Source organism: Salmo trutta, chromosome 32, assembly GCF_901001165.1.
Source record: "Salmo trutta chromosome 32, fSalTru1.1, whole genome shotgun sequence".
Lineage (NCBI taxonomy): Eukaryota > Metazoa > Chordata > Actinopteri > Salmoniformes > Salmonidae > Salmo > Salmo trutta.
Window position 1 is genome coordinate 27,179,547 of NC_042988.1, and position 12,545 is coordinate 27,192,091.

General features: G+C 41.1%; 1 protein-coding gene across 1 annotated transcript in view; it reads left to right on the top strand.

Annotated features, from left to right (window-relative positions):
- The window catches only part of LOC115171600 (uncharacterized), a 332,786-nt gene that overhangs the window by 20,909 nt on the left and 299,332 nt on the right, over nucleotides 1-12,545 (top strand). The window lies entirely within an intron of this gene.

Consider the following 12,545-nt stretch of genomic DNA (forward strand, 5'->3'; position numbering starts at 1 on the left):
CATATCAGATATGTCTATGTCCTGGGATTTTTTTTTCTTACAACCTCATGCTATTCACATTAGCCTACATTAGCTCAACCGTCCTGTGGACGGGACGTCAATCCTGTCGAAGTCATCAGACCCTCACCCATGACATCATGATGTAATTCCAGATCTCTCAGAGTTCATATATACTTCTGTTCTGCTGCTGACTTGTTGTATTGTTGTCTTGTATGGAGCAGCTGAGTTCATATCTCCACCCTCAGTATGAAGGGAAACCTTTACCTGTCTTCCCTGTGAGTTCTGCTTGGTTTAACTCCTCATCAACTCTTCCTAAGCTGAGCAAAGAAGATTTACAATTCCTTCATGTTTTCCTTCAATATTGCACCCTATCTCCTCTCTCCTCTCCCCTTGTTTCCTCTCTCTCTTTCTCTAAATCAAGTCTACATGGTCAGAGTATGCAGTCCATTCCCTCCAGTCCACTCCAGAACAAGCCTGGAGAAATTCTCAACTTCTCCTGTAGATGAGCTGGGTATACCTTTACAAGCTATGGTATGAACTGTATTCACCAACCTACAGGGAAACCACTGGAATGGATGGGCTGGATCAACATCAGTACTGGAGCAGCAGGCTATGCCAAAACCCTGGATGGACAGATTGAACTAACCAAAGACAGCTCAGTGAGCATGACATCAGAAACTGTCTGGTCTGACTCTGCTGTATATTACTGGGCATGCTGGGCACAGTGACGTGAGTGGTGGAGCTGTACAAAAACCCCTCGGACATGTGACAATTTCAAAGATTTTACAGTGCTAGAGTTCATATAAAGAAAAAGTTCAATTGAAATAAATTCATTAGGCCCTAATTTCACATGATTGGGCAGGGATGCAGCCAATGGTGGGCCTGGGAGGACACAGGCCCACCCACTGGGGAGCCAGGCCCAGCCAATCAGAATGAGTCTTTCCCCACAAAATGGCTTTATTACAGACAGAAATACTCCTCAGTTTCATCAGCTGTTCAGGTGGCTGGTCTCAGATGATCCCAAAGGTGAAGAAGCCGGATGTGGAGGTCCTGGGCTGGCGTGGTTACATGTGCTCTGTGGTTGTGAGGCCGGTTGGATGTACTGCTGAATTCTCTAAAACGACTTTGGCCTCCAAGGCTTTTGGTAGAGAAATTAACATAAAATGATCTGGCAACAGCTCTGTTGGACCTTCCTTCAGTCAGCATGCCAATTGCACGCTCCCTCAAAATTTGAGACATCTGTGGCATTGTGTTGTGTGACAAAACTGCACATTTTAGAGTGGCCTTTTATTGTCCCCAGCACCAGGTGGATCTGTGTAATGATCATGCTGTTTAATCAGCTTCTTGATATTCCACAACTGTTAGGTGGATGGATTATATTGGCAAAGGAGAAATGCTCACTAATAGGGATGTAAACAAATTTGTACACAACATTTTAGAGAAATAAGCTTTTTGTGTGTATGGAACCTTTCTGGGATCTTTTATTTCAGCTCATGAAGTATGGGACCAACACTTTACATACTTTTGTTCAGTATATAGATAGAGACAGGCTGTGGAACATGTAGACATTTGACTAACCCTTCTCTGCAAACAGCAGGGATAGACAACCTTCTACTTTAATTAAATGTCCCGAACCTCAGAAACACTGTCTATTCTTCATGAATAGGCTCTCTGAGTTTTTCCTTATGTTGTGACCTGTCTTCTTTTCAGAAAGAGCAGAAAATACATTAAACACGTACAAGTCATTGTGTATTGGAGTCATCTTTTACAATGACAAGGATTTGTCTATCCCTAATCTAACACAACTGAATGAAAACAGCTGCCCATAAGGACCTTGACTGTCCAAAAGAAGAGGGTTGGCCAACTTTGACTTAACACTTAACGCTGACTTAACAGTAAGGAACATTGAATTGTGAAAAAGCATTTTATTTAATATCAAAGTGATATTTGACAACATTTCATACAGTAATACTATGTGTAGCTAATGTACGACTTTTATTTTTAGTTGTGTAACTGAAATTGAAAGAATAGTGCTACGATTCTGTAAAATCACACATAAATATTAGCTGAGCATGGATTCTGCAGAAAGGTTTTTGACAGGGTAAAGAGTAAAAACTATGTTGAATGCCAAGCTCAGAGACCACCAAGCAGGGTTCCACCAAGACCTCTCTTAGAAAGAGTAGTGATGGGCATAAGGAAAGTAAATCAGTATTATTCTGCACACTCTGCATTGATGCATACAATCCATGGTCTCTTCATAGGCTATATGATTATAGATTATTACGTTTATGAGGCAATCAGTAAAGCTTACTAAATGGTAATACATTAATTTGAATGTCCCATGTGACACCAAGTTAACCATGAATGTACCCATCCAGACAACAACTGTGGTCATGTTTTAAGGCACTGAGCAGAGGAACTGGCTGGTATTTTCTCTTTTCTCTTTCACTCCTCTTTGGATCAACAACATTTAGGACTAAAACTCTTCAACCTATAACAAAGTGCCTAGGTAGATTGGAGCCATCACTGTACACACACAGCGGACCATGAAAACCATCTTATTTCTGAGTGCTTTGTTATGACATGATCCAATCAATGTCAGCCATCTTACCTGATAAGAGCAGAGCAGGGCCAGCAGCCCTAGGAAGAGGCAGTTGCAGAACATGGTGTTAAACACAGAGCAACATAAGTAGTCTTTAATCTGGACTCCCATGTGTCTTAGAGCCCACTGCTGTCGGGGTCGTCTGGGCCCGCCTGAGTGTCAAAGATCTCCCTTCTCTTCCTCTTTCTCTTCTTCTCCCTCCTCTTCAACATCACCATAGTGATCCATCTCTATGTCAGCTTCACCAAAACTTCACTTCAGGCATATGGAAATCAAATCCTTCCTCTATGACTGTCCAAATGACATCAATGTTGAGCTGAACTAAAGGTTTCACCAGGTATCTCTCCAATTCTCTCTCCCTCTCATACACTGTATACCATGTATCTCATACACTTGATGCTTAACGTCTGTAACATGCGGTGTGAACTAGCTACACTTTCCTAAGTAGAGACTGTATATCCCTCCTTCAACCACAGCACCATCCTCTTTCACTTAACACTATCTCTTGCTGCACTAGATTTGCAGAATGGTTTAATGTTCCAAATCTCTGTGGTGAATGACACATCGAGCAAAACAACTATCTGACCTAGAATATCTGACCATGAATTCTGTGGTAGGTTAAAACCACCACCTACCTAACAGCAGCACTATCTCCTGATGTAATACACAGCTTCTTTATTAACACTATCTTAGTCTCTCACAGTCTGTGGTCCCCACGGTTGAAAAAAACTCTAAATCCTCCATGATCACTGTAGAACAGCATTGTTAAGTTAGTATGTATGTTTGCATGGAAATCTGTACAACATAAGCATTTTTTCCAGATCCTAGGTTGATGTCTCAATATTGACTCCTGTTTACTCTGTCAATAAAAGATGGAGAATATGCAAATAATCCCCTCTGATAATAACTGTATATCAATGACCAGCTCTGAGGGGCAGCCACACACACAGACACACACAGACACAACTTTCATCATTGCAACCACCCTGTCTGTCAGTACCCAGACAGGCGCTGTCTGCCATTCAACAGAGAAACATGTTTCTTACAACTCTCTGTCCTTCCTGCCATGTAAAGTGGGGTGATTTTTATCTCTTCAAATACAGGGTACAAAACAAGATTGGACATTAAACCCAGTAAATAAGGTTGTTTTTGCCCATGTGTTAATTTTTGTGTAAAGACGTAGAATGCTCCTGGGAAAGGACTGGAGTGGATTGCTTATATTAGCACACAGAGTAATCCAATCTCTTATTCCCAGTCAGTCCATTTACCATCTCCAGAAATGACTCCAGCAGTAAGCTGTACCTACAGATGAACAGTCTGAAGAGTGAGGACACAGCAGTGTATTATTGTGCTAGAGAGTCACGGTGGTTAAACTAATGGGAGCAGCCGTACAAAAACCACTTCCGCATTCAGCACAGATAATCTTATTTCTTTCTGATGAACGTTAATAGCAATATGTTTACAAGCACCGCAATACAATAGTTTTTACAATAATACCTTGATACATATAGTATAGGATTACCAATAATAAGAAAACTATTTTTAACCATTCTAGAGTGTAGTGATAGAAACTGACACATTACAAAAATTTTACCACCATTTGCACTGATATTCCCAGTGCTTTTATACTGATTATCTTCATTATGCAAATATAATCTCACCCCTCGCTTCCTCTCACTCTCCGTTATATATTGCTATTTGTCTGTCTGTCCTACATTAGAAAGAAAGGTTCCAAAAGGATTCTTCAGCTGTCCCCATATTAGAACCCTTTTGGGTTCCATATAGAACCCTCTGTGAAAATAGTCCTACATGGAACCAAAAAGGGTTCTTCCAAGGATTCTCCTATGGAGACAGCCAACGAACCCTTTTAGGTTCGAGATAGCTCCTTTTTTTCTAAGTGTGTAGTATGTCTCTCTGAGTCCTGGAGAGTAGTGAAGAGCTGCTCCCATCAGTTCAGCTTCAACACAAACCATGTTCCCTGCATGACTGCTGCTGGCAGCTGCCTCCTGTGAGTTCCTGATTGTAGTCTGGTCAGTATAACCTGTATTGATGTGATACTGATGTGACTCCTTGATTGATCTGACCTGTCATTCCTCTCCCTCCTCAGGTGTCCACTGTCAGGTCGTACTCACACAGGCTGAACAGTCAGTCCAGGGGACCCCTGGGGGATCCCTCAAACTCACATGTGCCTGTAGTGGAATCACTCTAAGCAGCAGTTATATGAACTGGATCCACCAGGCACCTGGAAAAGGACTTGAATGGATCATTTACTATTATTCTGACAGTGACAAGAGCAATGCCAAGGTAGTACAGGGACGATTCACAGCATCGAAGGACAGCACTAATTTCTATCTCCACATTAGCCAGTTGAAGCCAGAGGACTCTGCATTGTATTACTGTGCTAGAGACTCACTATGGTAAAACTAATGAGAATACTTGTACAAAAAACATCTGGTAGAGAAAGGAAGGATGTGTGCAAACACACAGACACACGTATGGTATGACCAGTAGACCATGACAAGGGGATACATGAGGCACAATTCTAATGATGTATCAAATAATAACACAATGATACACCTGTTAAATACATGGTGCTAGTGTTCTTGATGCACCAACAGGGGGCACTCTCTCTCCATATGATTAAAATAATGACCAGTACTGATGAAGGCTCTGATAATGAATTGTATTACAAGAAAAAAGTATAATATCGATGTTGATTCAAAATACTTTGGTTTGTCAAAACAAAAGTAGTGTCTTAAATATGTTTCATCCACCACAAGTATTAACTAATGCTGTAAATTTTTCAGTTTTACCACACCCTACTGTTCAAAAAGATAACCTAAAGAGGGTCTCTGAGTTTTCAGATTGCCAAGGTTGTGTCCGGTAATAGTGGAGATGATCCTGTGGTGTCTCTTACCCTTTTATACATCCCCTCCCCCTTTACGTCAATGCAAACCTGGATCTTTCCCTACTTAAACCGTATATGGCTGTCTGTCCTCGTACGTCCCTCTGTGTCCTGGAGAGTAGAGAAGAGCAGCTCCACCAGTTCAGCTTCAACACAAACAATGTTCCCTGCAAGTCTGCTGCCTCCTGTCAGTCTCTCTGGATTTGGAGGAAAGAGAAAGAAAAGAAAATTGCCTTTAGCATAACACTGGCTTCAACACAACTGCCATTTTGTGTATTTAATATTGTTCATTATTTTATTTCAACAGGTGTACAGAGTTATGAACTCTTTCAGCCAGCATCTATGACTGTCCAGCCAGGTCAACCACTGACCATCTCCTGTAAGGTCTCATATTCAGTTACTAACACTTGGACAGTTTGGATTTGACAACCTGCAGGGAACTGGAGTGGATTGGAAATGTATATTCTGGAGTCACAGAATACAAGGATTCACTGAAGAACAAGTTCAGCCTCTCAGTAGAATCTAGCAGTAATACTGTGTTTTTAAAAGGGCAGAACCTTCAGACTGAAGACAGAGCTGTGTATTATTGTGCCTACCCTCACAGTGGTATAAACCAGCACCAGCGCTGTACAAAAAAAAACATAAATTGAGTTCCACCCAATTTATGGAAAAATATATGTTTTATCCATAAAATACCAATGAGAATGTTTAGCATATCTGCTTTTCTTTCCTAGGCAAGTCAGTTAAGAACAAATTCTAATTTTCAGTAAAGGCCTAGGAGCCTTGTTCAAGGGGAAAAGGACAGATTTTTACCTTGTCAGTTCAGGGATTAGATCTTGCAACTGTTCGGTTACTAGTCCAAAGCTCTAACCACTAGGTTACCTGCAGTCCTTTGTTAATAACTCAGAGGTGAAATGGTCAATATACCAAATGCCCCTAAAATAACGATGGACAACTTATGCTAAAATGTGATACAAAATATTGGCTAGCCTTACCACTAGGTTCTGTAACAATACATGGAGTAACATACCACAATTACTGAAATTATACAACATTATGACAAGCTATAGGACAAAGCCATTCATCTTCCCTGGCCAAAATATGGTGCCATGACTCAATACTTCATCACTGCCACAACTGGAGTTAATTATTTACACATACAAATGGTATGTATACACTGTATGTACAGTATGTATGTACGGTGCATTCGGAAAGTATTCAGACCCCTTGACTTTTTCTCACATTTTGTTACGTTGCAGCCTTATTCTAAAATGTGTTAAATAAAATGAAATCCTCAGCAATCTACACACAACACCCCATAATGACGAAGCAAAAACAGGTTTTTAGAATTTTTGCTAATTTATTAAAAATATTTTTTTTATAGATAACTTACATAAGCGTTCAGACTCTTTGCTATGAGACTCGAAATTGAGCTCAGGTGTATCCTGTTTCCATTGATAATTCTTGAGATGTTTCCAAGAATTGATTGGAATCCACCTGTGGTAAATTCAATTGTTTGACATGACTTGGAAAGGCACACACCCGTCTATATAAAGGTCCCACAGTTGGCAGTTCATGTCAGAGCAAAAACCAATCGGTGAAGTCAAAGGAATTGTCCGTAGAGCTCCGAGACAGGATTGTGTTGAGGCACAGATCTGGGGAAGGGTACCAAAAAATGTCTGCAGCATTGAAGGTCCCCAAGAACACAGTGGCCTCCATCATTCTTAAATGGAAGAAGTTTGGAACCACCTTGACTCTTCCTGGAGCTGGTCGCCCGGCCAAACTGAGCAATCAGGGGAGAAGGGCCTTGGTCAGGGAGGTGAACAAGAAACCAATGGTCACTCTGACAGAGCTCTAGAGTTCCTCTGTAGAGATAAGAGAACCTTCCAGAAGGACAACAATCTCTGCAGCACTCCACCAATCAGGCCTTTATGGTAGAGTGGCCAGACAGAAGCCACTCCTCAGTAAAAGGCACATGACAGCCCGCTTGGAGTTTGCCAAAATGCACCTAAAGTCTCTCAGACAATGAGAAACAAGATTCTCTGGTCTGATGAAACCAAGATTGAACTCTTTGGCCTGGATGCCAAGCGTCACGTCTGGAGGAAACCTGGCACCATCCCTTTGGTGAAGCATGGTGGTGGCAGCATCATACTGTGGGGATGTTTTTCAGCGGCAGGCACTGGGAGACCAGTCAGGACCAAAACAAAGATGAACAGAGCAAAGTATAGAGAGATCCTTGATGCTCCAGAGTGCTCAGCACCTCAGACTGGGGTGAAGGTTCAACTTCCAAAAGGACAACGACCCTAAGCACACAGCCAAGACCACGCAGGAGTGGCTTCGGGACAAGTCTCTGAATGTCCTTGAGTGGCCCAGCACGAGCCCGGACTTGAACCTGATTGAACATCTCTGGATGAAAATAGATGTGCAGCAATACTCACCGACCAACCTGGCAGAACTTTAGGATCTGCAGAGAAGAATGGAAAAAACTTCCCAAATTCAGGTGTGCCAAGCTTGTAGCATCATACCCAAGAAGACTCAAGGCTATAATTGTTGCCAAAGGTGCTTCAACAAAGTACTGAGTGAAGGGTCTGTATGCTTACGTAAATGTGATATTTGCAAACATTTCTAAAAACCTGTTTTTGCTTTGGCATTATGGTGTATTGTGTGTAGAGTGATGAGTAAAAAAAATAATTTTTGAATAAGGCTGCAACCTAACAAATGTGGAAAAAAGGGGTCTGAATACTTTCCGAAGGCACTGTATAGAGTTGAAGTCGGAAGTTTACATACACCTTAGCCAAATACATTTAAACTCAGTTTTTCACAATTCCTGACATTTAATCCCAGTAAATAGCCCCTGTCTTAGGTCAGTTAGGATCACCACTTTATTTTAAGAATGTGAAATGTCAGAAAGTAGTACAGAGAATTATTTATTTCAGCTTTTATTTCTTTCATCACATTCCCAGTGGGTCAGATGTTTACATACACTCAATTAGTATTTGGTACCATTGCTTAAATTGTTTAACTTGGGTCAAACGTCTTGGGTAGCCTTCCACAAGCTTCCCACAATAAATTGGGTGAATTTTGTGCGATTCGTCCTGACAGAGCTGGTGTAACTGAGTCAGGTTTGTAGGCCTCCTTGTTCGCACATGCTTTTTCAGGTCTGCCCACACATTTTCTATAGGATTGAGGTCAGGGCTTTGTGATGGCCACTCCAATACCTTGAAATTGTTGTCCTTAAGCCATTTCCCACAACTTTGGAAGTATGCTTTGGGTCATTGTCCATTTGGAAGACCCATTTGCTACCAAGCTTTAACTTCCTGACTGATGGCTTGAGATGTTGTTTCAATATATCCACATAACTTTCCTGCCTCATGATGCCATCTATTTTGTGAAGTGCACCAGTCCCTCCTGCAGCAAAGCACCCCCACAACTTGATGCTGCCACCCCCGTGCTTCACGGATGGGATGTTATTCTTCGGCTTGCAAGCCTCCCCCTTTTTCCTCCAAACATAACGATGGTCATTATGGCCAAACAGTTCTACTTTTGTTTCATCAGACCAGAGGACATTTCTCCAAAAAGTACGATCTTTGTCCCCATGTGCAGTTGCAAACCGTAGTCTGGCTTTTTTTATGGAGGTTTTGGAGCAGTGGCTTCTTCCTTGCTGAGCGGCCTTTCAGGTTATGTCGATATAGGTCTTGTTTTATAGATACTGTAGATACTTATAGATACTTTTGTAACTGTTTCTTCCAGCATCTTCACAAGGTCCTTTGCTGTTGTTCTGGGATTGATTTGCACTTTTTGCACCAAATTATGTTCATCTCTAGGAGACAGAAAACGTCTCCTTCCTGAGCGGCATGATGGCTGCGTGGTCCCATGGTGTTTATACTTGCGTACTATTGTTTGTACAGATGAACATGGTACTTTGAGGTGTTTGGAAATTGCTTCCAAGGATGAACCAGACTTGTGGAGATCTCCAATTTTTTTCTGAGGTCTTGGCTGATTTCTTTTGATTTTCCCATGATGTCAAGCAAAGAGGCACTGAGGTAGGCCTTGAAATACATACACAGGTACACCTCCAATTGACTCAAATGATGTCAATTAGCCTATCAGAAGCTTCCAGAGCCATGACATAATCTTCTGGAATTTTCCAAGCTGTTTAAAGGCACAGTCACCTTAGTGTATGTTAACTTCTGACCCACTGGAATTGTGATACAGTGAAATAATCTGTCTGTAAACAGTTGTTGAAAAAATTACTTATGTCATGCACAAAGTAGATGTCCTAACCAACTTGCCAAAACTATAGTTTGTTATTAACAAGAAATTTGTGGAGTGGTTGAAAAACGAGTTTCAATGACTCCAGTCTATGTAAATTTCCGACTTTAACTGTATGTCCTCCCCCGATGCAAAGTTCACCTAGCCCCTCATCCTTTCTCTCCCTCCTTCTTATATAAAAACCTCTCTGTATCTGAGAGTCCTAGTACGTCCCTCTGAGTCCTGGAGAATAGAGAAGAGCAGCTCACACCAGTTCAGCTTCAACACAAACCATGTTCCCTGCATCTCTGCTGATTCTGGCTGCTGCCTCCTGTGAGTCTCTTTGGATCTGGGGGAAATTACACATTAATGAAAACGTAAGTAGACTGACATAATTTGACACTATTTGGAGCTTGTAATTATCTCTTCCTTCCTTCTCTTCCCACAGGTGTTCACTGTGAAGAACTCACTCAGCCATTCTCTGTCCAGCTAGGTCAACCTCTGACCATCTCCTGTAAAGTCTCATACTCTTTATCTAGCTATTGGACATCTTGGTTCTGACAACCTGCAGGGAAAGCACTGGAGTGGATTGGGCAAATATATACTGGAAACAGTCTACAATGATTCACTGAAAAACAAGTTCAGCCTCAGTTTAGAATCCTCTAACAGGATAGTGACTATAACAGGGCAGAACCTGCAGACTAAAGAGACAGCTGTGTATTATTGTGCCAGAGACCACAGTGATACAAACCAGGGCCAGACATGCAGAAAAACTCACTCATCCCTTAAACAGTTGTAGTTATATGTATCTATCAGGAGGGGGCGATATTAAATACCCCATGGAATGATTCATTTAGTTCATACTACATGGGTATCTTTGACAGTATAAAAATAATTGACTTAGACACAATAGACATGTTTGTTGGCTAGCTCCTCTGAACAACTGTGTCCTGACGAGAGAGGACATTTTCTATGCCAGGTGAAATTGCTCATCATTAGCTCATTGTTATGGATGTATTCAAATAAATGTCACTAGAAAACAGCTTAAACAAATGCAAAAGGCTGTGACTGTAAATTAGCCATAGTTGGCTAGCTAGCAAGCAAGGGATAAGAATGTTGCCAACCAATATGGCAATGGAACATTTGAACAAACGACTGGGTCACGTCCATAGATACAGAACAAAAAGTCTGAACGACTGGGTCGCGTCCCTGGCAACCGAACCGATAGACTGAATTACCAGCCTGCTTGGGTAGCAACCCTACATTTGCGTTGGGACTATATCTTGTGGAAGTATGAATAGTATGAATAAATTCATCAACTAGCCCCTCTTCCCTTCTCTAACTCGTCCCTATATAAAAACCTCTCTGTATCTGAGGGTCCTAGTACATCGCTCTGAGTCCTGGAGAGTAGAGTAGAACAGCTCTCACCAGTTCAGCTTCAACACTAACTATGTTGCCTGCATCTCTACTGCTGCTGCTGGCAGCTGCCTCCTGTGAGTCTCTCTGGATGTTGGGTGATAGACATTTTAATGAAACTAGTAGACTTTTGTACACCGAACATATTCATGTTGTCAATATGTTGCTGTTTCAATTTAGCAGGTGTACAGAGTTATGGACTCACTCAGCCAGCCTCTCTGACAGTCCAGCCTGGTCAACCACTGACCATCTACTCTAAGGTCTCTTACTCTGTTACTAGTTTTACTACATTCTGGATTCGACAACCTGCAGGGAAAGGTGGATTGGATATATCAATAATGCTTAAAGCACCAGTTACAAACATTCAATGAAAAACAAGTGTAGCATCACCAGAGATACTTCCAGCAACACGTCGTTCTTAAAAGGACAGAGTCTGTAGATTTAAGACACAGCTGTGTATTACTGTGCCAGACCTGTACAAAAACACAATCTGTGGGTAGATCACGTTAACAGATTCATGAGCACAGAGATGTACAGATGTAGGATCTTAATTTAAGTCCGTTTGCTACAGCAGGAAAATAATTGATTGTGTAGCAACACAAAATGCACATTATTATTTGGATTATAATTAATGGACATTTTTGAAGGGGTTGATAAACCTTCGTGAGCAAAAATTAAGTCTGAAATTTCAAAATGGAAATAACAAACTGCAGAAGCCTTTTAAAACCTCAAATACACAACACATTCTACATTTCCTGCATTGCAGGAAAGTTCTCCTGCAACAGGGTGATCAAATTAAGATCCTACATCTGTGGTGTACTTCTCACTTTCAATGTAATGTCCCTGAAAGTAGATTACTGTATGCACGGACAATGTGTAAGTAAATGTATCTTCTGTGTTCCTGCAATAGCCCTTTCCTGTAGTCAAATGACCAAAGTACCCTCTACTGGCCTCATTTGTGGAATGTTATGAATATTGTTCAGAATGTCATATATATATATTTTCTATATTAAAAAAATCCAGTGTTTCTATGTCAAATGGTTTTGTTCAGTCTTCTGTGATGTATATAATGTCTAATAATGTGTTGCAAACTCAAAAATTAATACATTTCAACTCTATATCTGACATGGTACAGGTGTCTTCTTTTTCATAAACCATATGTGTGAGGTGTATACTTTTGTTTCAAAGTAGATTTGTTTAAGACTACCCAGAAGCACTCTGTGTGACCCTGATTTAGCCCACTGCAGTTAAAATATTCACAAGCAGACACTGTAAGGAACCCCTATCACTTGTGTCATGCAAAATCATCTATTGAGGACCATTATGGAAATTAATATCTTACTTTTATTGAAATAAAAAAACTGGACACCA